Raw genomic sequence first — 16,334 nt, 5'->3', positions numbered from 1 at the left:
CGCCAGCCCCGGGAGCGATGCGCCCCCAGCCGGGCGGCGCGCCCTCTGCCAACTCCCCACCCATGGCATCCGCTGCCCTCGGCCGCCCCGCCGGGGACGCGTAGCCTTCGCCGCGTGGCCCACCAGAGGAGTGAGGTGCCGAGGCGTTTCGGGGACCCCGCGCGCCCCAGTCTGCTTGGGTCCCCTGCAGTGGAAGCATCTAGATCCGGGGGTAAGTAGCCGGCTCGTGGCGGCGGCATCCTGTAACTCCCCGCAGCCAGCAGCCAGCGGGGATGGCAGGGAGACATGAGAAACTTGGGGCTCCCCAGCCCTTCCGGGCTTGGGGCGGCGGCACGCAGCCTGGTTCTCCAGCCGGGTGGACTCCTGTGGTTCCCTTCCCCGACTGCTTTTATTTCTAAAACCAAAGACGACCCCCCCCGCCCGCCTTCTGCTTCCCAAGGAGAAGGGGGCTGCCTACATCAGGCACCGACTCTTCCCCACACCCTCGTGCCATTGGGGCTTCCTCCGCCGCCCGCGTGTTAAACAAGCACCGAGCCCGAGCGCTTGGAGATCCGCAGCCGCCCGGGCGCGCTCGGAGATCGTCGGGCAGCGGGTGCCCTTAGATGGGTCTGTGTGGGTCTGTGTGTGTGTGTGTGTGTGTGTGTGTGTGTGTGTGTGTGTGTGCGTGTGCGCGTGTGTGGGAGAGAATTGGGGGAGGGACACGGGTAGGTGAGATTGATCTGTGGCCGCGTGGGTCGAGGCACCAGGTGTACCTACTTCCACGAGGCAGGTTTGGGGCAGCCTGGCAGAGCCAGCCCAACAGGTGGCCGGAGCCCGCTTCCCATAGCAGGGCGCTGGGTGGAGAACTGCTCCCTCCCTCCCTCCTTCCCCTCCTCCTGCCTGCCCCCCTTCCCCAGCCCCTGGCTGGCTGGGCCACTTGTCGGCGCGCATCTGAACGTGGGTGAAGAAAAAAACGGAGCTCTCTGCTCTCGGGCCTGATCAGCGGCCATGGCGAAGCATCCAAATGCCTCCCTTCAGAAAACAGCAGCCTCATTGTGTGCCTGACTGAGATTTCAACTTGCAGGCAACTGAGGGGCCATTCAGCCGGGGGACGTGGACTTGAACCCCGCCTTCTTCCCGCGATCCCTGGCGGCAGGGAATTCTGGCTCCCCTGGGCTGGGCGGTGAGCCAGACCTCAGCGTTTCTCTCTTCTATACTCCAGTGTTAGGAGGGGGGAGTCTTGCCAGAGTTTATTCTTCTTTACCTACATCCCGAGAGTGACCAGGGCTGGCCGTGATGAGTGTACAGGTGGCAGGTGCGGTGACAGTGCTGTTGGAGAGACAGACACAGAAAGAGACAAGTCTGCCGCCGCTGCCCCAGGACTTCTTGTCTTAGGGGGAAGCACGTGTGCGTTTTGGAAAAAAAAAGTTTCTCTCATATCCATCCATCATCCTGAGGGGAGTGGCAAGTTGGAAATCTGAGCTGTGAAAGCAATGGGCATTTCATAGTAGCCGTGTCTAACTGCTTAGCCTCTCCATTCCTCAGTTTACCCATTTGTGGGTTGGGAGCAATTATCTCTGAATGTCTGCAAGTGATACTTAGGTGGGTGTGGGGATGAAAGGCAGCCACCTGTGGGGGTGGGAGGGGGAGAGGATGGAGTCTTCTGGAGTCTGCACACACAGCCAGTTGGCTGTTGTTACTTGAGTTTTGTGTCCTGAGGGGGCTGTTGGCTTTGAAATGGATGGGGATTTCATTTGCTGTAGGCATTCCCAGCATGCACTTGGCGACACCCTATCACTACCTGCTCACCTCAAGGTGAAGTGTGTTTCTTCCCTGGAATGGAACCCAGATCACTCCAAACCCTAAAGAACCCTGGGGCCATGGGGCTGGGCTCATGCACTTCACTCCCCAGCAGGCCCTGGGTTCCAGAGCTCTTTGGCCTTGCTGTCTCTTTTCTGCAACTGATGCTGCATTCTTTCTCCTGTTTAGCTTCCCTCCAGATGAGGGCTCTCCTCACTCTTGGCCTCTGGCTTTGGATTGCTAACAGCTAATTACCTGTTAGGCTTGAGTTGTGGCATGTACTGCCTGGTTGGGGTGGGGGTGGGGGGAAGCTGTACATATGCCAGCAGCTTTGTGTTGGAAGGGGAGCCAGGAGTCAAACAGAGGAAAGGGCAGTGAGATTTTCACATTGACAAGAAGTCATAAGAATATGGCCTGGAGAAGAAATAAAATGGGCTGGAGGAGGGAAAGGGAAAGAGAAATGAGCTATGGGATAGAAAGGGCAAAGAATAAGTGGGTAGAGAAATGGAGGGAAAGAAAGGGGGAGGAAAAAAAAAAGAAAGAGAAGAGTGGGGGAGAGCCACAAGGGAAAGGAATAGGAAAGGGGGTAGAGGAGGATGGGGGAGGATGAGAGGGACCAGAGGAGGCGGAAAAAGCCGGAGGCGCACACTTTTTGTATTCAAGTTTCATAAACCATGCTGCTATCCTAAGGAAGTTGACATAATCCGAATTCTTCTTTGGGGAAATATGAATTATGCAGGAATTGCACACCTGTTTGGCATGCAGCTGCATTTGGAGATGACAAGGGCTTAAGTTTCGATTCGTAAGTGCACAGATACACAAATGCATTTGCCTTGGGGTCCCGCTAGCTAACTTCCCCACAGAGGCAGGAGAATTGGTAGCCCCGGATTAGTTCTCTAACCATAGTTGCCAGGGATTCTCTAAACCTTGTTTCTAGAGGGATCTCGTGGGTCACTTCTGAGACATGCAAATTGCTGGGCCCACTCCTTGGGAGTCTAGAACCTAGAAGAGAAGTTGCTAACTTGACAAATCCCTGAGGCGACTGTAAAGCAAGCTGACCCTCAACCTAGTTGGTGTAAAACCCTTTTCTAGATATGTTCGTTAACTTTTTCCCAAGAGAGGTAGCTGGTGCGATGTCTCCCTCCTCTATCTTAACTTCAGAGAAGAACATTTCTTGTGAATTTCTCTTGATAAGGACAAGCTCCTGCCCAAGGAAAGCAACTCAGCCAGTGTTACCTTTCCATGATCCCCATTAATCACAGTTGCTCCAAGGGATGGCAGCTGGCTCCTTGGGTTGACCTTGCTCCGGATGGTGCAGCGAACAGGTCCGGAGCACTCAGCAGAGTGTTGTGCTGGACATTCCTTATACACTATTTTCCTACTTAATACAGACACTGATCCTGTGCCATAGACACTGTTAGCATCCTCTGCATCTCACAGTTGAGCAGATTGGAACTTAAAGATACGCATAGTGAGTCCCACCAGAAGGACATGATTATCTGGGGTCCAGCAGCTAGGAAGCAGCCGTGGCAGGCACTGGAGCCCAGGTTGAATGACTCCAGAGCTTGCAAACTTCCTCTTCATAAACATCCATCTATACTAGTAGAATCGGAAAGATTCTCAGAGAACTTTTCCCAAGCCCTTCTGCACTTGACCACGTGGAGGGAAATGAGAAATGACTGGAGAAACTTAAGATGATTTTTCCCACAATTCCCTTTGCTGGAACTGTGACCTGTCCCCTGGGAGTCTCTAGACAGCCTTTCCATCCATGGGGCTAGTAGCCACCAGATGTGGCTGGGCATCCAGATCATGTGACCCTCGTTGTCAAAGGTAAATAGGTTCCTACTCTCCCTTCCCCACTAGAGGTTTACTAAATAGAAACCTTAGGACAGAGAGCTCCAAACCTATACCTGTTTTTTTTTCTTTTTAGTCCATGCTTCAAGCCAGCATCTGCATGTTATCATTTACCCAAGTCATTGCATAGATTCTTAACACTGTGAATTCCTCCCAGAGAGCTTCAAGAGGAACACTACAAGCCCCTTCAGCTACCAGAAAAATAAACACAGAAAAAAAAGTAGCTGAGTCTCTTGTATGTTGCCCTAAACCAAGGATATACCACATATTTGAAAACTCCATGAGAAGCCATTTGCAAACATTGGTGTTATGTTTGTTTTCTTTTCTTTCTCTTACCAAGACAGGAAGCATTTTAGGAAACATCAAATGCGTCTTCAAGTTTTTTTTTGTACTAATAGGCAGCCCCAAACAATAATACCACAAGCCAGCCCAGTGTGCCACTGTGTCCAAAGTGCCCAGCCATCTTTCAGTTGAGTAGATCTGTCTGTCTTGTAAGAAAGCCGCCTTCGCCATGATGCAGTGACACCCTCTGGAGGGACTGTTATCTCACTCTGCAGGTGGAAGGGAACCATGGTACGCGCCTTCTCTTTCTGGCCCACTTAAATTGTTTTCTAGGTGACCTCAACATCTCTTCCTTTCTGTCTCATTGAAAAGTCGCCAAAGGTGCCAGACATCTTGTCTGACAAACAGTTTTGTCATCTTTTCCCTTTCAGATCCAAATTTTATCTTTAGAATCTGTCTTTTTTTAACCCTTGACCTCTTATTCCAGGAAGGTAATTGAGCGTTAGGTGGCTGTGACAAGCAGCTTTCTGCGGCATGTATTTTAAAGAACCACAGTCGGTCATTTGGGAATATAATACAGACTAAGAGATTATTGATATTTGCCTGGCCTCATCTTTAATATATTGGATTCCTCTTCCCCACCCCCTTTTTGGCCTGGCTGTCTGTCAGTGGAGAAGTAGAAAATGAATAGACACAGTTGATGGTTAGCACCTGGACTCTTAAATGTGGACAAGGAAGGGTAGAAGCCCACCTCCGTTTTGGAGGAAGTCACAAGAATGAGCTGCCCGTGTCTCTTGCGAAGCTTTACCTTTATGAGTGGCTGAAGTGCCAGGCAAGGGTCTGCCACACCCCCAGCTGTGCTGTTACCCTGTTGTTAAACGTTTGCTAAGTGCCAGGCTCCATTCACCTGCGGAGAAGACTGACATCTAGGAGGCCAATGAAACTTACCTTGAGTCACCCAGATTCTAAAACTTAGAACCCAAATCTGTCCCTTTTTCAACCTTTCAGTTGCATTGATACAAATCCTTTCCCCTGCCTTATACTTTAGAATGCTGTTTATATTTCAACGAAACCCCCATTGCACTGATTGTCAGCAAGAACAGTGGGATCATTTGATCTTTGGGACAATGATTAGTTGGTTCAGTTACTTCCACATAGTTGCTTTTGTTCATCTACCAGTTGGGAATTGCTGTCATGATTTAAGTCCATGCTTCTATGGCTTGGCTGCCTTTTCTGTTAAGGTCTCAGTCCATACTTTGCATCTTTCTGAAATTTCTGCAGAGCTGGGTTAGACGTCTTTGTTATGTGTTTTTCCTGTTAAACTGGGGGTGTTCCTGTTCTCCGCTCCTCTCTGCCTGACAGTTTGCCTCTCTACATCTGGTCTTATTGAAAGTTACATCCACAGGCCGTGCCTGGCATAAAACAAGTATACATAGACATTTCTGAATGACTAAGTAAAACGTATTTAAAGCTAAAAGCTAATTCCATGGGAGCCAGACTAAGTGATCATTGCCCTTGAACCCTAAAGGCAAAATGATGCCCACATTGGGATCAAAACCTATTGGATTTAACCTGGCCCCAGAGCTGCCAGGTCGCCCACACAGAAAAGAGCATTGTCATGCAATCTGTGGTTGTTGATGAACTCCATTGCTAGCTTTAGGGAAGCTTCATTTTGATGTTGCTTAAGATGTAATTAGAAGGGGCACTCTGATTTATAAGTTAATACGATTTTATCTGTACATCCAATTAGTTGCACAGAAAGACACATTTGTTTCTCAGTCCAAAAAGTTTGATAAATTAATAGGATTCTGGAGTGGGAGCCAAGGTGAGAGAGAATCTAGTCTCCTGCAGCTTGAAGGAGAGAAGGGGAAACTGAGGCTCAGAGATGGAAAGGGACTTGCTGGAGGTGGCCCATCGAGGAAGTGCCTGAGGCAGTGTAGCAGCCAGCAGTTCTTGGCAGCTAGCCCAGGACATTCTGATGGCTAAAAGTAACGACCATTTCCACCGTGAGTTTCTTGTTTGTTCTGAAGGCATATTTGGTAGCTCACACATACACAGCCTGCCCCCTGCAGAAACTGAAGATAAAACCCCTGTCCAAAGGGAGTGAATGAAATCTGAGGATCAGGGTGCAAAGCTGGCCTGGGCAGAAAAGTTGGTGAGACTCATCTCCACTTAACTACTAAAAAGCTGGAAGTAGAGCTATGGCCTAAGTGGTAAAGGGCTAACCTTGAGTGGAAAAAGCTAAGGGATAGTGCCCAGGTCCTGAGTTTAACCCCCAGCATTCTTTCTGTCTCTGTCTCTGTCTCTGTCTCTCTCCCCCTCTCCTTCCCCCCTCTCTTCCTCTCTCCCTGTCTCCCTGCTTCCCTCCATCCCTCCCTCCCTCCCTCCTTTCTCCCTCCTCCCTCTCTCCCCTCTCCTCTGTCCTCTCTCCCTTCTCTCTTCCCTCTACTCTCCCTGCTCTTTCTGCTCTCCTTTCTCTCCTCCTTCTCCTCTCTCTTTCTTTCCTCTCTCTCCTGAAGGAGAACAGGCTCAACATCAAAGTACATTGTGGGAGATCATCGTGTTAGGTTAGGAGAATTACCGTGTCTTCTCTCAGTGAAGAATCACAGTTGCGTTACTTTGGGTGGGGTTGGCAGGCCTCTAGGGATGCAGGAAGGTGCTAAGGTGAGCTATTTCTGCTGCTTTGTCAGCACTGATTATCATGTTTCCAGAGGACCAGCCACAATCTATGGCACTACTCACTGATCTGTGTCTCCTGGTCTCCACCACCATAACACTAGGTGATAAAAATGTATGTGTTAACCATGCCAAGTGCACGATGTGTGTGTGTGTGCGTGTGTGTGTGTGTGTGTGTGTGTGTGTGTGTGTGTTGTTACCTGCAGTCTGTTTGGATGGTTCATTTGGTCACACTCCAGAGCACCTTAGAGGGAGACAGAAGGATCCCAGGGTGACTATTTCCCACCTGAAAAAGTGCAAAGTGGAAAGCAGCCCATGATCACATCTGCTCCATTGCTAAGGACAAGGCCTTAGCCAGGAGCTTGGGGATGAACTCCTGTGCATCTTACAGTCTCACACCTAAAAATGTCACAAGAAGATCTTCATTAGGCTGCATTTTCTTCTAGGAAAAGCAGATTGGAGGAGGCTGAGATCTGACAATTGCAGTTTGAAGCCAGCCTGGGCTTTTCTAGTCCTTGTGAGATATTTTATTTCCAATTAATTACTCAAAAAACTGGAAGTGGAGCTGTGGTTCAGAGTGGTAGAGCTCTAGCCTTGAGCAAAAAGAGCTCAGGGACAGCACCCGGGGCCTAAGTTCAAGCCCCACAACTGACAAAAAAAAAAAAATCAGGAATAACTATGGAGTCTTGCTAACATAAGACCAGATTTTTATTTTCAATTTTTACTATCTTTAATTGGCTTATAAAATTGAGCTTAAAAGGAGTGTAGAGATTATCTTCTGTGGCTTTTAGACAGCAGCAATGTACAGAAGCATATTTGGCGCCATTGTTTAGTACATACCTGGATGACTTCCACTGAAACTTACAAAATCCTTCATATGGGTTATTTTCTGTTTCCTTCTCTGATGTGCTGTCTTTGCCCACTGTGATGTGTACCCAGAGGCACAGCATTTTCATGCTTGTAACTGAAACAAAACTTAAAAAAGAAACCCACCTATTTAATCTTTTAGCTTCCTGCTGTGGTTTTACGTTGGTTTTAGTTGCTTGTTGGACTTTTATGCGTGGAGACCCGTTGTGTTGGTGTGTTTCCAGTATCTATGACAAAATAATTTGAGAAATTTGAGTTTCTAGAGGAAACATTTCTTTGGGGCTTTTACAGCGTCAGAGGTTTCAGTCCAGGATTGGCCAGGGCCATTGTGGTTTGGGATTATGGTGACAGGAAGCATCATAGCCAAGAAGTCCTGTATCTCATGGCTAGGGCATGAAAGAAAGAGACCAAGATTCCAGTATCTCCTGCAGGACACGCCTCGCAACAACCCAACTTCCTCCCAGTAAATTCCAGCTCTTAAAGGTTCTGCCACCTCCAAATGGTGCTCTGGAAGAAGAACCAAGTCTTTAATAACTATATGGGCCTTTAGGGACCATTTCAAACTGTAACACCCACATTCTGTTAGACATTTATAGATGGAGAAAGTGAGGCTTAGGGAAGTAAGACCAATTATTTCTTGTCCGTCATCTCATGACAAGCTAGTAGCCGAGAATTCAGGTTCCTATCCAACGGTCCTTACCTATGAGTGACAGCCACCTTGATTATAGACTCTGGGGGCTTTAGTTAACAACAGATTGCTGTCATTGATTCCTCCCGATCAATGCCCTTGGTCTTGGCCTTGACTTCAATGCCCCCCAGTACAATCTTTTAAATGACACTAAGGTGACAGTTATTTTCTGATAGATGTGCATGGCAGTGGGTGTTTGTAAGGCCCATATACTGTTGCTATAAATAGGATACCACACGCTGGATAATTCATGAAGAGCTGAAGATTATTTAGCACATAGTGCCAGAGGCGGGAAAGTCCATATATATCTGCTCTGCATCTGATGAGGGGTTCTTTCTTTCTCCTGTCATGGCAGAGACATCACATGACAAGACAGAGGAAGTAAGTCACACAGAGCTGTAGAGCTGGGTTTTTTTGTTTTTTTTTTTTTGGTGTTTGTTTTGTTTTATGCTAGTCCTGGTACTTGATTGAACTCAGGGCCTAGATACTGTCTCAGAGCATTTCTTTTTCCTCAAGGCTAGCACTCAGTCACTTGAGCCATAGCTCCGTTTCCAATTTTTGGGGGGAGGGTGGTTAATTGGAGCTAAGAGTCTCACAGACTTTCCGGCCCAGGCTGGCTTTGAACCAAGATCCCCAGAGCTGTTTTTCTAACAAAACAGAGAGTGGATTAGCATGCTCCTGAGGGCTGAGTTTTGTGACCCATTCAACCTCCCCAAGTTTTCACCTTTCAGCAAGGCCCACATTGGGGAATTTGTTTCCAGATGTGAACTTGGTCATGGGAGGAAGGAGCAATGGAGGAGCGGGGATGGTGGTGAGGGGCCTGTGGCTTCTCTGTTGGTCTGTGCAGACTGGATATTCAGGAAGATCCTGGAAGATGGAAGCATTCATGGCACCAGAGAACATTACCTTTGTATTTAAGGAAATGGATAAAAGGACTAAACGTAGAATCTAATGTTGCCACACTGGATTGTGGAGCCCTCTATAGGACTCTGATAACTGTTAGGATTGGAAGGAGGGGATTTTTTATGAAGTGGTAATTTTTAACTTATTTAAAAATACTCATGCAAGGAAAGAGCCACACGTACAAAATAGTGAAGTAAATATTGTGCTGTCCCCTGTTGATCTCACATCCCTGATTGCCCTCTTTTCTCTGTTATGTGCCAGCCTCCCCTTTGTCCTCCCAATATACATGTGGGCAAAACACAAACTCCATATTTTCTTCTTTTCACACACACACAAGACTATACAATGTAAGCAACTTGTATTTTATTCCATTTAAGTGACCTGTTTGGGGGAAAATTTATATTAGCTATTATTGAGGTGTCTTAGTACTTTCCTGAACTGCCCAAGGTGCCATCTCATGGCTATTTTAGCTGTAGTAAAGTACTACCACCTTCTTAAAAGTACAATTTAAATTATTTCTTACAAGCTTTTAGGTGCCCAGCTGGGCACCTGGTGGCTCATGCCTGTCATCTTAGATACTGAAGAGGCTGAGAGGTGAGGGTCGCATTTCAAAGCCAGCCTAGGCAGGAAAAGTTGGAAACTGAGACTTACGCAGGTGGTCGAGCACCAGACTTTCAGGAGCAAGAGGGATAGGAAATGTTACCAGCATTGCCTTGAAGGAAAAGGAAACTCTGCCTGGTCCACATAAGTTGTACTTGTTGCTGGATAAATGAGTCTTTTTCTAGTATTTTGAAACAATAGGACCACTGAAGACATTATTTCCTCCAGGTTTCAAGGCAAAGACAGATCTAATGATAGAATCCCAGCCCTCAGTGAATACAACTACAAAGAGTCTAGCTGCTCAAGACCAATTTGTAACCAGCACATGAAGTCATTTTATGTAAAAATGTCAGCTTGGGCACGTGGCGTTGATGAGCTCAGATACAACGCCTGGGCCAGTTCATCATACTATCCCCACTTCTCTCTCTGGAGCTGGCAGGACCAATTTGAGTAGAAAAAAAGATTTTACTCTCAGTGATCTTTGGTTCTGCCAAAAGAACCACCCAAAGTAATTATTTTTTTAATTAATTTTTTTGTTTCAGTGCTATTTTTTCCTCAATTGAAATAAATGCACAGGAAACAGCAAATCCAGATATTTCCTTAAAATGCAGTGGTCCCAGATATATGTTTCTCCAATGCCCTTCTCTGTGACATCTAAGATATAAAAAATCTTGGTGGGATTCGCGTGATACCTTTGCTGTTAACAGACCAAACATTTGGTCTCCATTTTATTTAGTTTTTGTTGGTTATTGCTTTTTTTTTACTTTTTAATTACATTTTTATTATCCTTAGTTCCTCAGGGGGTTACCACTCAACAAATCAGTTATATGAGTACAATGCATCCTGATCATTGTCACTCCTTTTGTCCTTCTCCCCCTTCTCTCCTAACCTCTCCTCTCTCCTCACATCTCCCCAGCTTCATAGGTTTTGCATTGACTATGAGGACTGTTTTCATTTCTGATTGAATTAGTAGAGGCAGTAACAGGGCTGTCACACCAGAACCTTCTACAAGCTGGTGCACCAGTCTGCCCATTCTCCTTTCAGATGCCGATGGACAGGTTGTGAACAGTAGCTCACACTGGCTATGAACGGAGCTTTCCATGACCCTCCCCTACCCCACCTCCACTTTGGGTTTGGTTAATTTAATGCAGTAGCTCACAGAGAGTGGGGAAAACTTCCTTATCATGGCTGGTTCATTGTAAAGAATTCACAGGGCCGCCAGATGGGAGAGATACATGGGGGGAGATCTGTGGTTCACATGGAGTATCCATGCCTGTTCTGGGTATGCTACCCTCCAGGTACCTACATGTGCTCAGCATTCTGGAAGTCTTTATGACATAGGCATGATTGATTCCCTTACTGGCCATTGGGAATTGACTCATAGCTCCTCTTCTCCTCCTTTAGAGGCCAGGGGAGGGGCTTGGACTGAAAGTTCAACCATCCTTCATGTGGCTGGCAGCCCACTCCTATCTATCTTCAGCTATCCAGCAGCTAAGGAGGATTGTCATGTGTCAGAACAAAGGATCCTCCTATCACCAGGAAATTCCAAGACATTCAGAAGCTGTGTGTTGGGCTGTCCTATGATTGAGGAAATTGTAAAAGTCTTAGGAGCCAGGTAAGGAACCAGGGTCAAAGATCAAATACAAAAATAAAAGATTCTCCTAGCTAGCAAGGTTTTTGGGGTTATTGTCTCAAGTCCTGGGGCAAAAATCAAATATGGTTATCTTCCTGTATTGTATCTTCATGGCATCATATTTAGATGAGGTTTTCCACATATGAACAGAGTGCTACCATATACAGTTGTATATGGCCCTGGATGCAGATACTGAGATCTTATGACACAAAAGTCAATTATTTTATACTTTAATTTGATGGCCTGTTGAAAGGGCCATGTGCTGTGTAGCCCCACGCTCTCAGGTAAATCTAGGCTTCTGCCATGGTTGAAGCTAGAGAGGGACAATTGTATCCATCCAAATATCACATTGAAAACCCCAAACAAGCCTTGAACTGAAATCATAGTTGGGAGCGGGGAGGCTGAACAAGGAGCAAACAAGCAAGACTAAAATTACTCTGATTGCAAATACTGGTATCAGTGCACATCATACATATGTACCAGCTTTGAGCCAGCTAGTAAGAAGCCAAAATTAATAAAGGTGGATCCCCCAAAGTCTTGCATGAACCCAGGATTTGGAAAAGGACCACATGTTACTAGCTTTCCCACTGTGCGTGCACGTGCGTGTGTGTGTGTGTGTGTGAATGATACCACAGTGATAAAGATAATAACCACTTGCAGAAAATTCAGCTATCATCAGTCAGAGATACTAGAAGGAAAACAAAGCAGAAAGCAGATTTAAACTCCTGAGATTTTTTTCGGGAATTGGAATGATCAGATATAGAACAGAAAATAACTGTGTCTGAATGTTTCCAGGAGAAAAAGAGAACAATTTGAAATGCAAGCATGCACAAAAGACCAAGATGTTGATTAGGGATATTATACAAAGAGATACTACAACTTCTCCAGAGAAAGATGTTGAATAAACAAATTAATAAAATAAACAATGCAAAGATAAAATAGCATCATAGACAGAGTTCAAGTTAGAGAAAGAGAAAAAGATATTACCTCAGTCATACTCAGCACAGAGTGGCAAGATGTTATAGAGAAGGTGAAACAAGAGAAACTTGCAAGTTTTTTTTCCTTGATTTTTTAGTCTGAGTCCCTGGTACAGAACATATGAAAGAGATGTGACATTTACAGAGATAATGCCTGAGACTTTGAGGAATAATGTTAATTCACAGACACAGGAAGTACCAACAAGATGAATTTAAAAGATAAATCGATACTGATTATTATAGTGGCTAGATTTAGATCTCTACCAACAATGTATTAGGTTCTTTTCCCCAAAAGATCTTTGCCAGCATTTGTTGTTGTTTTCTTGACAATGACTTTTCTAATGAGTGAGATGGACTCTTCCATGTAATTTTGATTTGCATTTCTCAAGATTTCCTCAACAAACTAAAAGTAGATCTAACAGCATATGACCTTGCTGTGTACCGCTCTTAGGCATAGCTAAAGGAATGTAAATCAACACACAAGAGAGATGCTTGTTTACCTGTGTTTGTAGCAGCAGTGTTTGCAAGAACTAAGATATGGGAACAGCCTAGGTACCCAACAACTGATAACTGGATAAAGAAAATGTGTGGCAAATGTACAGAATAGAGAATTATTAAGGCATAAAGAAGGAAATCATGACATTTGCAGAACAGCAGATGGAACTGATCATCACATTGAGCCAGACACACCAAGTTGAAAATGTTTTATATTTCAACTATGTACTTCCCAACTTCCAAGATTAAAATAAGGTCTTTATTATCAGAAATTAGAAGTATTTTCCCCTCTGGCTTACTGATCTTCCTCTTGTTCCTTCATCTTGGAAAAGTGGAATTTGTTTTGCAACCAAAAACCTAGGAATAGACTTGACTTATTCTCAGTGTTGCCCCAATTTTTTGGTCAGGGCCTTAAATTCTCTTTCATTACTACTTATATTCTCTGGCCTACTCAGTTTATCACCCTAGACATATATGAAGATTATAGCTATCAAGGTTTTGCATGTAGAAAGGCTTTTAGAAGACAAAACATCTAGTTCCATCTCTGGAGTTCTGCTGGAGTTCTGAAGTTTTGTGTCTGTAACAAGTGGTGGAGTAAGGCTGGTATTGTTGACATGGAGACTACATTTTGCAAACAGTTGCACACAACAGCATCACCACCCTGATGTCCCTCACAATTTTCTGTATTTAGCCTTTAGGATGAAAAATTCAGGAAGTGGTCCTATTTCCACAGTGTCAAGTTTCTTATTGGCAATTTCAAGAGATCACCACAATGTCTCACCTTTCTTCTCCTTCCCATATATATTAGTCCAACAGTAAATAAATAACAGTAATAAAAAGAAACTGTTGAGCTCTGTAGATAAAGTGTTACACAGTAGATATAAAGTATATTGAATTAATAAACTCGATTCAACTTGAGGATAAAGGTGCTAGGCACACAAATATAATTCACTACTGGGTTTATGTTATTCTCTTCTGGCCTTATACAATTTCCTATCCTTTCAAAGTATAGGCCTTTCAAATATTTATCAAATCTGTTTTTATTTTAAAGAAGTGTGTGAAGCCATCCATCTTTGAGATGAATAAATAAACCCTCCTGTGTGTTTGGGAATATTACCTTATCTTTATGAGTGTTCCAGAGTTGCTTGCAGATATGATTTCACATCATTCTTAACAACAACCCTAGGAGAAGATTAGGGAGAAAAAGCGCACAAAACATCCTGGTTCACTGTGAGAAAAATGACCAGAGAATTCAATTGCTCATCCAAGGACAAGGACTCAGTCAGGTTGGACTCAAGTGAGACTTCTGTACCAAAAGCCATATTTCTTTCCGTTCAGGATGGTAATGAATAATGGGTAAAGAGCTTCAGAGACCATTTAGTCCTGGTTTCTCATAAAGATGCAAGTGTCTTGCTTGGTGGTCTTTGTGTACATATCAGTATCTATTGTCAAGTCACCTGACTTTTCAGGAAAAGATAAAAACGCCCTTGTAGTGATATCCTGCAACTTCAGAAGATTTACATTTATTCTTTTATTAGCATACACGAATGTATTAGGGTTGAAAAGTTGTCAACTCATGGAAAGTTGGGATGGCTTGGCCACTGATGGCATTTCTTGGCCCGATGATAGTTTTCAGTGTCACTGCTTTCTAACATTGATTTGTTCTTCTAGTTGAGCTGAGGAAATTCAATAGTTTCAACCTTTAATCTTTTGGAGAAGGCACCCAGAGAGTACAAGCTCTCCTTGCCACCATTAGGATCTCCTGTGATGGTAAGGCTTTTGTATCATCAAAGGCCTTCAAAATGAATTTGTATATTTGCTACAATGTGTTTTACATAATTTATGTAAACAACAGTTTTGGTGTGGGAAAATTGTTCTAAGAATGTGGATTCCTTTGGGTTTTGTCCCACGATAGGGGAGTTTGTTCAGAGACCAGAGCCTGTATAACCCAGGTATAATTTCCCTACATTTGACAGATGCATTGTAAAAAAAAAAAAAAAAACCCAAAAACTTATCACCCTGGAGAGATGCATGAGAAGATGCATTTAACTTGATAGTAAAAAAAAATAACCTGTACTTGTCCATTGAAATTTGATTTCTCTAAGGATTACCTCTGAGCTTGTAGTTATAGGTCTTTAAAATGACAATTTCATGAAGATTGAGAACTTAAAAAAAAGGCCATACTAAGTGTCACAGAATAGATTTTTACAAAGCATATTTCATTTAGTTTGTGAATAGTTAGGGATCTTTCTTTCACAGTAGTAAACATTAAAGGGCTTGTAGACTGATTTGCTCCAGGCTAAAGATGTGCATGAGTCTGCCCGTGAATGTAGGTGGATTTTTAATTAAACCAGATTGCTACCTGCTAGTCCTTAACAGCCTTTATCCCTCTGGTATCTTCGTTATTTGCTGCCCCAAAGTGGCTTCTGTAAATATTTGGATTTGGAACTCCTGGGATAGAGAGGGAAGATCATGTTTTTAGGAGTAATGAAGTAAATTTAGATGATGTGATTATTATTCCTCTAGGGAATAGCTACAACAAATACCCTTTAGGATTTTTAGAATTTTCTCTTGTGTGTTTTTTTTTAATCAAAAAGTGATCTTTGGTGATTTAATATCTACCAAACACCTCTCTCTGTGTGTGTGTGTGTAAATAGGACTTTCAAGGGCATTTTTATTGAATATGCTCACAATGAAGTCATAGATACATCTGTTTTGAAAGATTAGAGGTGTTCAGAGTAGAGATTTGGGGAAGTGAGTGATAAAAATATTTGCTGTCAAGAGTTTTACATTTTGCAGGTCTGACATATTAACTGTAGATATGGTTACATGATTTTATGCTTTTTTTTTTCTTTTGGATTTTGTGTAGGTGAGCCCCAAACACTAGGAAGCTTGTCTCAAAGACACTGTATCTCTAAAATGATACTGTGTGTTTGTTGTGTAGAAGCCCCATTGTTTTGGCTAAATGAAATGAGATTCAGTGATTTTTCATTGTTATTTTAATCCAAGTCATCCCATGGTTTAAGGCATTACACACAGATTTTGTTGTCTTGATTATTCAAAGCCAGTCATAGTAGTACAAAATGCTTTCAAGTGAATGGTGGGCAAAGCCTGTGACCCCTGGGCAAAGCCCTTGACTTCTCTGAGATTATATATGCATATATTATGTATGTTATAATCATACAATTTTAAGATATGTAAATGCAAAACAGACTAGCAACATTCCTTTCGATGAGAATTTATTAAGGCAAGATATGCGAAACACTATCCTCTCACGTTTCCCCATCCCAGAGCCTGTCTTGGCCCGATGACCACTTGTGACTTATCTGCACCAAGGTAACAGCCATTCACCATTACCTATACAGCGTCCCCCATTGTCCCAACCCACCCCGCCCACCGCCACGCCCACCCACCGCCACGCCCCTCATTGCCACACCCTTCCAATGCCACACCCCCTTTGCTACTCCCAGCCCCTTTCAGTGCCCTGCCTGCCTCCCCTGCCTGGCTGGAGCTAAATGGTTAAGAAGCCAATAGGATCTGTCTGTGCTACAGCCCTTCCCCAGCTCTCCATTACCCTTTC

Source organism: Dipodomys ordii, unplaced genomic scaffold, assembly GCF_000151885.1.
Source record: "Dipodomys ordii isolate 6190 unplaced genomic scaffold, Dord_2.0 Scaffold135, whole genome shotgun sequence".
In the NCBI taxonomy this organism is placed as follows: Eukaryota; Metazoa; Chordata; class Mammalia; order Rodentia; family Heteromyidae; genus Dipodomys; species Dipodomys ordii.
This window is presented reverse-complemented; position numbering follows the sequence as displayed.